This window comes from Hyaena hyaena, unplaced genomic scaffold (assembly GCF_003009895.1).
Source record: "Hyaena hyaena isolate Hyena2069 unplaced genomic scaffold, ASM300989v1 scaffold_218, whole genome shotgun sequence".
NCBI lineage: Eukaryota > Metazoa > Chordata > Mammalia > Carnivora > Hyaenidae > Hyaena > Hyaena hyaena.
In genome coordinates, this window is record NW_024080851.1 from 1742282 (window position 1) to 1757368 (window position 15087).

Sequence of the window (15087 nt, forward strand, 5' to 3'; positions counted from 1 at the left end):
GCTTCTGGGGGTCGCCTGCCTGTGGCATGTGGTGGCCTCACCCTGATGCCCCATCTTCATGCAGCCTCTCCCTGCGTCCAGACCCCCCTCTTGTCCGAGGACATCGGGTTAGGGGCCACGTCTTCAGGATGACCTCGTCTGAACAAACTGCATCCTCAGCAACCTCTCTGGGTGCCAGGCCACCTTGTGGGTCCAGGAAAACGCCCCAGCACCAGTGCCCACCATCAGGAGCGTCATGCAGGCCCAGTGTGTCCCTGGGAGCCGGCAGCCGTGCTCCGGGGCCTTCGGGCCGGCCTCACAGGGGTGAGGAGGACCCCTCTCCCAGTCAGGGACATCAGGACAGGGCCCGGTCCCCTCGGAGAACATGGAAGACACAAAGGGTGTGGACCAGTGGAGAAGAGTGGATTCTGACACTAAAAGCAGGTTTTCTGGACCCTTGAGGAGGCTCCACATGGGACCCCAAGTGACTTCAGGGGGGCAGAGCAGAGAGCAGGGCAGGGCTGTGCTGTGCTCACCCTCCTTCCAAGGGGGGCCACAGGCGCCAAATCAGTAGGTGTTCTCAGTGAGTTCCCCGGGGAGCAGTGCTGGAAGCCCCTCCCCGGAGCCATGGCAGCCGCACGTGTGACGGAGGACGCGGCCCAGCGATGCCACCAAGTCTGATTTCCGCGGCAGGAACACTCTGAATCACGTACTCGTTCGAGGGCGAGGCCCCCAGAGACTGTCTGGGATAGCGGAGGCTTTAAGGAAAACTTTCTCCAAAATTGGACAATAGCCCTCAGGCCTCAGTGGGTTTCCTGCTCACCAGGGAAACTTCCCTGAGCCCGTGGAGTTGGCGGAGGTCGTTGTGAGGTTCTCTGCCCCGTGAGGTTGGACGAGAGCCAACAACACATCACAGAGAGAAGAGAGGCTTTCTTCGAGGCTGTGGCCCCGCAGGGCTCCACTCAGGGGTCTCAGATGACAAGGGGTCTCCCCGAGGAGGGCGGACAGAGGACCCCAGGAGGCCCAGGGGATGCTGTCTGTCCGTGGTGACCAGCTCCAGAGCAGGTGGGCTGAAGCCCAGGCCAGGCCAGGAGCCTCCGCGGGACAAAGCGACCTTCCAGCCGCTGAGGAGGCTCCTCTGCCCTGAGCACAGCCTCCAGGCCCTGGGAGGAGCCCCCTCCTGCCCTGCTGGTGTCCCTCCAGCCGCCCAGCGCGGGGGAACCTGACTCCCCTGCTTCCTACCCTTGCAGGCACACACACCAAAACCCCCTTCCTCTGTCAAAAGAACCCCAGCTTTATTTGCGGCGCCCAGATGTAAATGCCCAGCCCCAGGCCCCCGGACCTCCAGAGCAACTGTGAACGAAGCCTTGACACTGACACTTGGGTGAAGGTCAGCTGAGCCACATCTCCTGGAAGAGGCAGGTCCAGGTGTGTGGCCCCCACCCCACTTCCTGAGATGTCGCTGGTGTAGAGGCCCCACTGTGGCCCAGAAGCTGAGAGATTTTGTGTGCCCTGGACCGGCTCCCGACCTCTCCCCTACGCTGTGTGGCCCCTGGACTGGCCCACCCTGCTCTATGAGCCCCTGATGGCTGCCATCTGATTCCAACACTAAACACCAGCACCTCCATTGCCGCCCTGAACAGACAGCTTTCTCTCTGTTTACTGACACTCAAAGCCCCATGTTCCAGGGTATTTTTAAAGCTTGAGGAACAAGGGTGTTTTTGCTCTCATTATCTGAACAATTTGGTCAATTACCACCTTCTGTTTGTTGATGCAGACTGGGTCTGGCTCCAGAGAGACATGATTAGACCTTCTCATCTACAGAGCCTGATCCCCCCCAGGCCCCAGGGCAGGGCATCTGCAGAGCCTGAACCCCCCAGACCCTAAGGCAGCCATTTTTGTCAAGTCCATTTTTGTTGAGCCCAGGTCCTGTGTCCTCACTCTCCGTCCACCAAGTGGACAGCTCTCAGCCCCGGGGACACACAGGTGTGGAGGTCCCGGGAAGGACAATTCAGCTTTCACAACGGGCAGCCCAGGAGTGAGGACACCTGGGTACACTGGTGACCTGTGAACAATGTGGGCGTTGGGACACCCACCCCCTCCATGTGGTCAAAAATTCACATATAACTTTTGACTCCCCAGAACTTAACTACCAACAGGCTATAGTCGACCAGAAGCCTTATACCCGGTTAACACAATTTGGAAGTTATACAAACCACATGCTATACTCGTGAGGAAGAGAAGATATATTTGCAGTATGTACTATCTGTTCGTCCATATAAGTAGACCCATGCATTTCCAGCCCAAGTTCGGGCGTCAGCTGTTTACCCAAAGAGCCCAGCGCACCCAGCCGGTTCCTCCAGCGTTCGAGGAGTGCCACTGTGGCCGAAAGCTGCGGTCACCTCGCGGGGCCAGGATCAGGCCTGTACGTCTGCAGAGAAAACTCAGGTATGGTGGCACACCTGAAGGCCACTGGGCCAGGCAACCCCCTCTTGTGTCTCGAGAAGCTCTTGGAGGGGTGGGCAAGCCCCAGGGGCCTCCACGCAGGTCTCCCCGAGCAGGTGGGCGCTGGGTTCAGCACAGCCTCTCTTGAAGGGCCTCCAGGAAGCTGCAGGGTGGGCGCTGATGGCGGGCGGGCAGGTGGCTGACAGGCCCAGGACAGAGCAGAGCCCTGGGAGCCAGGCCAGGGATGCGCCCGCGGGCGTGGGGAGCCAGGTAGAGCAGGGCGAGGCCCAGGGCAGTCCACAGAGAGTGGGCACTGGCCCCGGCGCCCTCCAAAGAAATTGCTTTTCTGCCAGTGCCTTCCAAAGCTGAAGAAATTGTACCTCTGCTCTCAAAGCAGCTAGAGAAACTAGTAGATTGGCTTTTGGCTAAAATTATAGGCAATTTGTGTGGGAACATTGGGTACCTGTCACCAAGTGAAAGAAAACATGGGTACCTGACTCACTGCACATTCAAGGGCATGTGGTCAGGATGCCGTGGGGACACAGGGGCACCAGGCATAACACCACAGGGTCCCCCACGTGTACACGCCGTGGGAGAGCCATCCCCCGGGGGGTTAACCTGAGGGAGGGAGACTTCCACACACCGCGTACCGTCCAGCCCGAGCTGGGGATGCGGCAGCCGGGGTTGCGCCCTAATCCCATCAGCCCCCCACCCACGCCCTCCAAGCCCTGGACTTGGGCGCCCAGCCCTGTGCCCGCGGGAAGGAGGGTGACTGGGGGCCCACCTGCCAGGCGGAGAGACCCCAACTTGTCACCGGCCTCACATGCAGGTCTTGACATGTGTCCTGCAGAATCAGAGCCGACAGCACCACTGACCATGTGGAAATGTGTTCTGCCAAGTCAGCCGGCTGAGGGGCGTCACAGGCACTAAGCACTCACCTCTCGGGAGTGATGCTCGGTTGAGCCTCCAAATCAGTCCCCCTCTGAGGTCTGCGTGGAGGGAAGGCCAGAGCCTTGGGGTGGGGGGGGATGTCTGGGTCTACTGGCGTCCACAGTGCACTGGGAGCAGCCGCCGGGGGTGGGGGCTGGTGTGTGCTCGCACACTCAGGGGTGCTGCTCAAATGCCGGCCCTGCCACACTGCCGACCACGTCCCTCCCTGGTCCCTCCCCGGTCCCTCTCCCATCCCTCCCTGGCCCCCACACACCCTGCCCACTGGAGCCCACCTGCTTTAGGAGCATGATGGTAGTGCTAGGGATGGTCCGGACGGGAGGCGGATGTGTCCATGTAGCTCAGTGTGGCATCCAGTGGTATCCCTCCTCCAGCCCTGGGACTTCCTGAGGTCAAGAGAAACAGGGCACCTAGAGCCCGGGACTTTCCCCAGGAACCTCACATTTCCTGGCAGCCCACCAGCAGTCCCACAGCCCCCGTACCCCTGCAGCCATGCGGGGGCCATAGATGTGGCCAAGTGACACCAACATGAGCTGGCCAGGGACTGGACACCTTAGTGTGGGGTTGACCTCAGGTGAGGGGGTGACCCAGGTGACAGTGTGTGACCCTGGGCGTGAAAGGAGATGTGCCCTTCTGGACTCCCTGGGCTGCATGTCTCAGTAGGTAGTGGGGGAAGGGGGCAGGCAAGGATCCAGGCAAGAGCCCCGCCCCCACCTTGTGGAGCGCTTGCTGTCACAGAGTGTCAGCCATTCTGTTTGCAGAAAAGAAAGCAACAGTCTGCCTCATAGAAATGTGCGTCACCAGTCGGGTCTGGAAGGCGCTGTCACGGGTGCCCACCCAGCTGCCCCCCAAGCCCTGCACATGCCCCCAGGACACCCCCCGCTCACAGCAGCTCCCCGGACATCGGCCTCTGAGGTGTCACAACACCCCATGAGCCGGAAAAGTCTGTACCTTCCACAGGGGAGGTTGTGGCTGCCAGCTTGGGCAGCACAGCCTGGAGCTCCTGGGTCCTCTGAGCCACAGGGGAGCCAATGTCCTGAGCGTAATGTGATCAAACGGCTTTCCCTCGAGGGCCAATTCAGACCACGCTTTTCTCATCCCACAGGCAGGACTTTCTAAAAACAATGGACTTGAAGACGTGGCCTTGGCAAATCCCTGGCCCTCCCTGGACTCAGTTTCCATCTCCCCGTCTATGGCTTCTGGGGTGGGGCTGAACTGACCGGTGTTCACCAACCCCCCCCACACACCAGCCCCAACTTTTTGGGTTCTTTGACAGCTATGGGGAGGCATCCAGTGGCCTTTCAAATGGATCCCACTGGTCTTAACTTCTCAGACAACTTAGGAGGTCTGCTTGGGGTGAGAGGCAGCGGACCGTCTGGGGACGGAGGGCAGGCAGCCCACTGCGCCCTGGGTTCCCAGTCCTGCGGGTGTGGTCGCACCCTCCCTGGCCACAGAGGGCCCCCCCACCTTAGAAGCACAGGCGTCCTCCCTTGAACTGGCAATAGACATGAATCTTCTGCTCTGAGTTAAACACCAGAAATTCAGATGTTGAAAGTAGCCATCCTAGAGGACTTTAAATGAGACATTTTGTCTCCTTCTGGAAAGAGTCCTGCCCTGAATGGCCAGGTACGGTGAGCAAAGCTCGACCCTGTCTGGGTCCCGGTTTCCTAATCTCTGAGACAGAGAGCGCCCTGCCCAGGAGCAGACCCCAAACAAGGAGTCTTGTCCAGCGCTCTGCCAACACACGTGTTGCGTCATGTCCTAGCTCCTGAAATACAAAAATAATTTCTTTTCCCATCCTTCCAGAAGCTCCTCACAGTGTGTTCTGGCTTCGCCCTTGGTAGTTGAGTGACAGGTGCCAGAGCCAAGGGCCTGAGGAGGGTTTATCTGCATGAGAAATGGGTCTGCTAACAAGGCAAATTCCCCAACCGAAGGTGTGAATGTCCATCTGCCCATCCGAGGGGAAGATCCAGCAGAAATGGACACCATGCTCTGCAAGGTGAGGGGAAATGCAAGGCCAAGTCCAGGGGAGGATGGGCCACAGTCCCGGCCAGTGTGCGGGAGCAGCTGCCCCCAGGGACAGGCCTGCTGGGGGGTGCATCCTCCTGCCCCCACCTTGGGGAGGCTCCACCCACTTCCCAGCTCGCTGGAACTTTTCACACATTGCTGTGGAGTTTTGTTTTTCACACCCATGTGAATTCTCTCCTTTATTCTGAGAATGTGGTGATCTCTGCTCATTTTTTTTATTGTTTGTTTATTTTTGAGAGAGAGAGAGAGCACAAGTGAGAGAATGCAAGCAGGGGAGAGGCAGAGAGAGCGAGCGAGACCCAGGATCTGAAGCAGACTCCAGGCTCTGAGCTGTCAGCACAGAGCCCGATGTGGGGCTCGAACCCACAGACCATGAGATCATGACCTGAGCCAAAGTCGGACGCCTAACCGACTGAGCCCCCCAGGCGCCCCTGCTCATTTTTTAATGTAAAACCAACCTTGCATTCCTGGGATCAAACCCACCTGGTTAGGCTGTGCCATCCTTGTTCTACAGCTGGATTCGACTTGCTAATATATTGCTCACTTTCTGCACCTGTGTTTAGGAGGGATCGGTCTGTGATTCTCTCTGACTTCCCCTGTTACGTGTCAGAGTTCTGCAGTCCTGGTAAGAGGAATCAGGGAGCAGTCCTCAATCTCTATCTTACTAGTTTGAGACTACTTATCTCTCTCTCACGCATGTGACAGGATTTACCAATGAAGCCATCTGGCTCTAGAGTTTTACTTTCTAGAAAGGTTTTTTATTAAGAATTCAATTTCGGAAAGGGCACCTGGGCGGCTCAGTCAGTTGAATATCAGACTTGTGATTTCGGCTCAGGTCATGATCTTAACAATTCATGAGTTCCAGCCCCAACTCGGGCTCTGTGCTGACAGCTTGGGATTCTCATTCTCTCTCTCTCTCTCTCTCTCTCTCTCTCTCTCTGCCCCTCTCCTGCTCATGCTCGCTCTCTCTCTCTCTCTCAAAATAAATAAATGCATAAACTTTAAGTAAAAAAGAGTTCAGTTTTGGGGCGCCACCTCACCAGAGGAGCATGTGACTCTTGATCTCAGGGACATGAGTTCAAGCCCCATGTCAGGGTATAGACATCACTTACATAAACAAACAGACTTAAAATTTTTTCAATTTCTTGAGCAGCTATCCAGACCCACTATTACTTCTTGTGCCTGTTTGGACAAACTAGTTTTTCAAAGAATTTGTTCTTGGATCGAAGTCGTCAAACTTACTGACATAAATTTGCTCCTAACATTTTCCTATTACCCTTCTAACATCTGCAGGACCCACTGTGATGGCCTCTCTCTCCTCAAAACTGATAACATATAGATTCAGTCTTTCCTTCTCCATCGGCCTCCCTAGGATTTTGCTGATTTTATTGATCTCTTCTGAAAGTCAGGTCTTGGTTTTCTGGATTCATCTACTGGCCATCTGCTTTCCATTACCCTGATTTCCAGTCTCGTCTTTAGTATTTCCTTCCTGCGGTTTACTTTGGGTTTAATCTGCTTTTTTTCCCTGGCTTCTTCAGATGGAACATATCAATAAGTTTAAATTGTGCCTCTTGCCTGACATAAGCCCTCAAGGCTACGAATGCCACTCAACACCACTCTGGCGCGCAGCACAAATGCCGATATGTTTTGGTAGGAGGAGACATTTCCTAAGAATTACCCGGGGATTTTTTTTTCTCTGACCCATGGATTCTTTAAAAGAGTTTTGCTTAATGTCCAAATATCTTGGGGGGCTTCTAGCATAATTTCATCAGAGGAGAAGGATGCACTAAGTATAATCGTTAAACTTTTAAATTTTATCAAGCTTGTTTTTACAGGCAGGGAGTCCACATTCTGGAAGATGCCTCGTGCCCTTCTTGGCATCTGTTTCCACGTTTGCAGCTCTGTAAATACCAGCCAGGTGGTGGTGATGGATGGTGCTGCTCAAATCTTATATGGTTTTCCTGACCTGTTGGCCTGAGTGGTTTGGCCATAAAAGAAAGAAGGGCATTAAATATCTTCAGACACAAGAGTCAAGCCCTCCTCCCTACGTGATCCGAAGTATGGAAAACCCTAAGTGTTACTCGGGAAAAGGCAAGTCAAAACTGCAAAACGCTAACTATACTGGAATTACAATAGAAACAAGTAATTAATTTAAAAATAAGTAAACGGGCCTGCAAAATGCCTGTCAGTAGGAAGAGAAGATACAATCCACCCCCAGCCGCAGAGAGGCTGCCGGCCAGACCCACGGCCCCGGGAAGACGGGACCCAGCAGCCAGAAGGCACCCTCGGGTTCCAAACGTCATCTGGGGCCAGCATCGCAAGGGAAAAGCAGGTTCAAGGGAAGCCTCCTCCCAAAGGCCTGATGGGAAGGAGAAGGTCCACTGGACTTTGAGCGAGGAGAGGAGTGGTGTGTGCACGTGACCCACAGAGGGTCCACAGCCCCTCCCCCCAAAGCAAACCGCACCAGAAGGACCCAGACGCACAGGAGAGGCCAGGTCTAACTGCAGACTTCGTGCAGAATAAACAGGGGAGATGAAACGTACAGAGAAGGCGACGGAGCCCCAGGAAATGAATGCAGAATGGAGGGAGGAGAGTACAGTCCGCCACAAGAAAGGCAGGAAGAAGGAGGCCAATGACTCGTCTCCAAACAGAATGAACTACTACAGCCCAACAAGCATCTGAGGAGGTAAAAACCCAGCTTGAATCAGAAGTCCAAATCTTGGGGTGCCTGGGGGGCTCAGTCGGTTCAGCATCAGACTTTGGCTCAGGTCATGATCTCACGGTTCGTAGGTTCAAGCCCCACATCGGCCTCTGTGCTGACAGCTCAGAGCCTAGAGCTGCCTGGGATTCTGTGTCTCCCTCTCTCTCTGCCTCTCCCCTGCTTGTGCGCGTTCTCTTTCTCTTTCTCTCTCACTCTCTCAAAAATAAATAAACATTTTTTTTAAAAAGAAAAAAGAAGTTAAAAAGGCAAAGAATTAGATTAATCCTTTCCACCATGGCCAGACTAAACAGGACAGCCTTGGAGTCAAATTTCTCCAAAACCCAGGGAGCAAAAGCGGGAATGAGAATTTAGATTCAGCCAAGCGGTCCCTCGAATATCAAGGCTGCAGTAAAACACGTGTCCACACACAAGAAGGTAGGGAATCCTTCACCCATGGGCCCTTCCGGGGAAATCCCAGCTAGTCCCTCTTTTCTCCTGAGTTGAAACCCCTGATGCACGAAAGAACGAGCCTCCCAGCGTTGGGCACCACACCCCTTCCCAATTGCACACAAGGTCAGGAGTGGACCCTCCCGCCCCTGGAGACCCCGGGCTCACCCACACGTGGGACGGACAGGAGGTTAGGAGTGAAATGGGAGAACGGTGTTTGTAAAAGAGAAAGACAGAAACCCTTTATCCCTCACCAATCTTCCTGGGCAGATCAGCTTCAGGAAAGAGCCAGTGTAGACGTCAAGTGTCTAGAAATTGGCCACTCAGTGTCTCTGTGTGCACATGTCCTCGGGAAGGGCCTTGTGAATCTCCAAGTCACACCTGCCTGGACCCAGGTGACAGCAAATGAAGTCCTCAGAGGTCTCTAAAGAGAGGCTAACGCCTTCCCACCAGAGCCCTGATCGGCCTAGAGGACACTGAGACCCTGCAGGCCCACTGGCAACCATGATTGTGTGGATTTCAGGGTGCAGGCCCGCCAGCGGCGGTGACCGCGTGGGTTTCGGGGTGCAAGCCTGCCAGTGGCGGTGACACGTGGGTTTTGGGATGCAGAGGCACAGACCTCCACTCTAGCAATTCTTCACAGACATCGTCTCTGGGCCTCACGTGGGCAGATCTGGAGCCACAGTGGGTGTGTCCCTCACATCTGGCCAGTGCGGGTGGGGGTGTGCCCTCGGTGAGAGCGCCGGCCCCCCTCGCAGAGTCTCCTGCAGACAGACTGGCACCCGGGAGCTGACCCAGTGTGCCTGTAAGACGGGGGCAGAGGAATTGTCATAACTGAAACAGCATCAGGTACAGAGTGGGGGAATGATCGGCCAGGATTCCGGGGCCAGGCCGCAGCCCACTGCCCCCCTGTGTCCCAGCATCCCCCAAGACCCCTGTCAACCGTCCAAGACAAGCCTACGCTCCGAGGAGCCTTGGCAACTCCAGGACACCCTGCGATGATAGACAGACAGCGCCCGGCGGAGGGGAGGCCCCGCTGCCTTTCTCCATGAGGGGCTTTTGGTGACTCTTGTGGTGCTCTTAGGATCAGATAAACCAGGGTTTAACCTTGTCTCCACCACCAGCCCGCCATGTGGCCTCGGGAACGTTACCTGATCACGCTGGGGCCTCAGTTTCTTCATCTGTAAAATCGCGATCAAAACAGAGTGGACCCTGAGGGTCACCAGGGGCTCACAGGATGTTCCCGGAACACAGGAAGGATGTGCTATTACTATTCCAGGAAGCTGGGCCCATGTTCCTCCTCTGGTGGCTTTGTTATTGGAAACCTTTTCATTTCCGGCTACAGGAGCCACCGAGACCCCGGCCTCTCTCTGCCCCGTCCCCACATCCCTGTCCCTCCTTCCCTAACCTCTCCTATCCCCTGGGTCAATCTGCTTTCTCCCTGCCGGAAGTGCCTTCACAGGGACTGAAAGCCTTCCCCCCAGCCCCCCATCCTGGTGTCCTCTAAACATGTCTTATGAGTGTCCCTCACGGCCAGAAAACAGACCAGAAGGAGACCAAGGAGAGAACGCGGGGGTCCAGAACCCCCTAGATACGTTCACCTGTGCCCGATCCGTCCTGGGGCCATCTGCTCACCAGCGACAGCAGCGCGTTCAGACCTGGCCCCTGCTCTGCCCAGAAGCTCGCCCCTCTGCTCACTTGGTCGGCACTCATGCGCACTGTTTTGTTCATTTACTCTTTCTTTCAAAGAAATAGCATTGAAGCTTCCACTTCAACCTTCACCTGTGTCGCTCATGTGGCTCTGGACATGTTCCATGAAGTCACGGGCCATGGAGGGTCAGGGGCCAGCCGGTGACGAGGTCTCCAGACCACTGGACATACCTGCAGCTCCCGAGAGACCAGCTACGGGTCTTCCCCAAGGAGCTTGTCCCTTGTGTGGCGGCAGGAAAACCAGAGGGGTGGCGGCTTGTCCCAATGGACCCTGCAAGGTGGAGGTGAGGTGGGCCTGCCCTGCCCCACCACCCCTGACTGAGTCTGCAGGGGCCTTGAGAATGAAACGCCACAAACCAGGCGGCTCTAGAACTATCAGTTTATTCCTCACAGTCCCGGGGGCTGAAGCCCGAGCTGCACGCGGCAGAGGTCCTCCAACGGACCGCCACGCCCTCCCGTGTCCTCCCACTCCCACCGTCTGCTGTCTGCACTCACTTCCAGGGAAGGGACAGGGAGCCATGGGGATCAGCGCTCAGACACCACAGAACCGAGAACCTGATTTCTTGACCTGGTGGCCACGGCTTTGTGTTTTATTGTTCCTCTTCAGTGTGGACATGCACTGGTGTGCCTTCGTGTCACATCATAAGTCCAAGGGACTTTTCCAGATGCTTTGTGCCCAGAGCCCGGTGCAGACAGGGCTCCCGGGCAGGGCTGGGCGGCCGTGTGCTTTCCCGCCCCCCTGGAAGCCCTCTGTGCCGCCATCATCTCCCTCCACGGGGCCCTGAGCGTTCGTGTGTCGCCCCAGAGCCCACTGACCTCTCACACCCCATGGCTCCCACCCCCACCCACAAGGATGCGCTCAGATGCCTGCTCCTGGATGGCCCGGGCCTCAGTACCTGATAAACACCCCTGACCCCCAAACAGCTCTGAGCCGCGGAGGGGCTGGCCGTGCAGGGAGCCTGGGAGCCACAGAGACCACTCAGGACTCAGACTGAGCGGCTCGGAAACTGTCCCCGAGTCCTGCACTGGGAAGGGGGATGCCTACAGCTCATGGGTCCACCCGGCTTTCTGCTCGCTGTCACTGGGGACACCTGTCCAGGCCGGCTGGCCACCCCACACGTGCCATCTGGACATGACAGAGGGCAGAGAAGAATGCGTTCTGGCCGCATTGGTGTGGGGTCTTCCCCACAGACCCAGCATCCCTGGATGGCAGGGGCTTGTATTTGAGGCACTTCACAAACGTGTCATTTTCCAGCCACATCCTGTACCAGCCAGCCTTTCCCCGAATGGTGGGAACTTGCCAATCAACCTGCTGGGCTTTTTCCTAGAAATCTTTTTATAGATGTGACTCCAAAGCAAAGCCCAATTCTGTGCCCGAGGCCCAGGCATTCTGAAATGCGGGTGCCCAGATGGGAAGCGGGGAGGCCCAGCCTTGCATCCACTGCAGCCGTCCAGGCCTGGCCTGGTGTCCCCAGGGCAATGACACAGCCCCGGGCGGGTTCCCCCCCCCCCCCGCCCCGGTTCAACAGGTGTAACAAGCATGTGGCCACCAGGACAGTCCTGACCACTGTGATCTGGCTGGCCAGCCAGGGTGGGGTTCTCAGACCGGGTGCCTCACAAGCCTCATGCACTCACCATCTCAGAAGCCCCGGGGCACATACACACACCCACCTCACACGTGAGGTGGCCGGGCACTGTTTAATCAGCTTAATTAGGGGCGCCTGGGAGGCTCAGTCTGTTGAGCATCTGACTTTGGCTCGGGTTATGATCTCACGGTTCATGGGTTCGAGGCCCGCATCCGGCTCTGTGCCAACAGCTCGGACCCTGGAGTTTGCTTGGGATTCTTTCTCTCCTTTCTCTGCCTCTCCCCTACCAGCACTGTCTGTCTCTTTCAAAATACACAAATGAATTAAAAAAAAAAAAAAAAAGGTGGAATCCCAAGAAGGAAATGTCTTTACCCTTCCCCTCACCTCCTGCTTCATGCTCGGATGCAGGTGAAAAGCTTCAAGTTCAAGGAGGGAGGTTGTGACATGGTTCCCTCATGAGGTCCCTGAGTCACTGCCCCGGCCACTGGCCGTGTCCTTTAACGGGATGCCAGTCGCTGCGCCACAAGACAAGACACAGGAGAGGCTCGAGAAACAAAGGTTATTGGACCTTTAGGGCTCACAGATGAGGAGGCCCCAGGGTGGTCCGGAGTGGGGAGCCTGGGCCAGAGTCTCTTCTGGGATTCCCACAGGAAACGGCGGGGCAGGGTGATCACCTCAAAATGGCTATCTTGAATAATTCCAGCAGCTTCTAAGATCCGGGGCTGTCCCCAGCGGCCTGGTCCGCGGTCCTGGGATGAGGAAGGCACAGGTACTGCCTCCTTGGCCAGTGTGCACATCAAAGGCATGATTCTGCTGGGCCCTCCGCTGGCTCTGAGACCTGCTAACCCGGGGCGGGGGGTGAGGGGCAGCCTCCCGAGCCAGAAAGAGTCTGTAAGATGCCAAAACATCATAAATCACAGAAGATAAAAAGTGTGCACAATATAACTACAAACGTGGCCAAGATGCTTCTGGTCGGTCCGGCTCCTGCTGTCTGCTACCTAAACCCCGTCCTGGCGGGTCCTGGTGCTCCTGGCTGCGCACCATTATTTAGGGCGCTTCCCGTCTGTCTAGGATCTGGAACAGGTCATCCATCACATAGGAACCAACGGCGGAAAGTACTAGCAAACCTGTGAGGCCTGCAGCCATACTTTAGAGGTGACACTGAGTGACGGCCCAACTTCGTTCACGGAGACCGTCGCACTCAGGTCCCCACCGCATCGGTCATCTGTGGACAAAGACCCGTTTTATTGATCGAAGCCTCTGTGTCTTTTTTACTTCATTACCTCTGTTTCCATCATTATTTATTTCTCATTTCTGAGAGACAGAGAGAAGACAGAGCGTGAGCAGGGAAGGAGCAAAAAGAGGGAGACACAGAATCTGAAGCAGGCTCCAGGCTTGGAGCTGTCAGCACAGAGCCCGAGGTGGGACTTGAACCCATGAAGATCATGACCTGAGCCGAAGTCAGACGCTTAACCGAATGAGCCCCCCAGGCACCCCAATCTTTCATATTTTCTGGAAATACATCTAAAGTTACACACTGTTGTGTCCATGCTGTGGTTTGGGGCCCCATCAACATTGGCCAGCGCTTACCCCACACACATGGCAGGCAGCTGATATGAGAGGGGTACCGTCCCCTGCTGCCCCCTCAGCCCCCTCAGTCACACTGAGCACCAGACACCTCGCGCACCCTCCCCACTGCCGAGCGCAAATGCAGCCTGTGTGCTGGTGCAGACGTGCTTTTATCCATGCAGACTCGAAAATGATTGTGATTTCCATCTTTATTACCTCTTGAACCCAAAAATTATACAGAAGGTTTGTTTGTGGGGCGCCAGGGTGGCTCAGTCGGTTAAGCGTCCAACTTTGGCTCAGGTTCATGATCTCGAAGTTCGTGGGTTCATTCGAGCCCTGCATTGGGCTCTGTGCTGACAGCTCAGAGGCTGGAGCCTGCTTCCAATTCTGTGTCTCCCTCTCTGCCCTCCCCGGCTCACGCTGCGTGTCTTTATTTTTGAAAATAAATAAAACATTAAAAAAAATTTTTTTAAGAAAGTTTGTAATTTCCAAGTAAAAAGATTCTTTCTTTCATTCTTCAGTCCTTCTAACCCAAGAATGGGACCAAAATCATTTCAACTTTTGTTGGTTTCCCTTGGGTGTTTCAAAAGGATGAATATTTCCACTTGGGAAGGATAGACAGGTCAATAGATCATAAACGTTAGATGCAGATTGTGTTGAGCTTGTTAGCGGTTATACACCCCCACTTCCAATGTGTGTTTACACAACCTTTCGATTTGGAGAGGAGATCTGTTCCAATGTTCTCCATTTCCCTCCTCCCTGTAACTGCTCATGCTCCATGTCCTCTGAGGCTGCGGAGTTCTGTGCAGCCTCTTCCTGAGGGCTCCTGGACCTTGCGGAGCTGATCCCAGACCCACCACCGCCCCCGTCTCAGACAGGAGTCCTTGAGACTCCCACCACCTGGTTAATTAGGGCTGGGTAAGCAAGAGAACATGTGCTTCCCAGATATCTTATTGATCATCACTAGGATCTATTTGGTGTTGGTCTCTAGATTGAGAAGTCAATCCTCCAACGGTACGACTTCTACAGGAAAGCAAATTCAGGGGCGCCTGCGGGGCTCAGTCGGATGAGCGTCTGACTTCAGCTCAGGCCATGATCTCACGGTTCATGAGTTTGAGCCCCGTGCTAACAGCTCAGAGTCTGGAGCCTGCTTGGAATTCTGTCTCCCTCGCGCTCTCTCTGCCCCTCCCCCACGCACGCTCGCGCGCGCTCTTTCTCTCTCTCTGTCTCAAATGTAAATAAACATTTTTAAAAATTAAAAAGGAAAGCAAATCCATGTAAGAGAGATGCCCGTGAATGCACCTTATTGTGATCACAGCCACAGGGCACACTGCAAAAACAATGATGTCATTGTTTTATCTCGTCCTGACTGTCCCTGGGCACAGACGCGGCCACTGAAAAACAAGGTCTCTTTCACATCTGCTGAGGTCAGAACACGTGCGTCCTCCCCAGACCCTTGTGTTGACTTCCCAGTGCCCCATGGGATGGCCTTCCTAGGTGCGCTCCTCGTGAAGGAAACCCCAGAGAGCCCCCTCACCCCTCCCGCCCAGAGGGGACACCGTGAGGCAGATGCGGGTCCTCAGCAGAGGGCGCGCCCCCAGCCGCGGTCCTGGACCTTCCAGCCTCTGGAACCGTGAGAGGTAGATTCCTACTGTTTGCAGGGCAAATACTGGT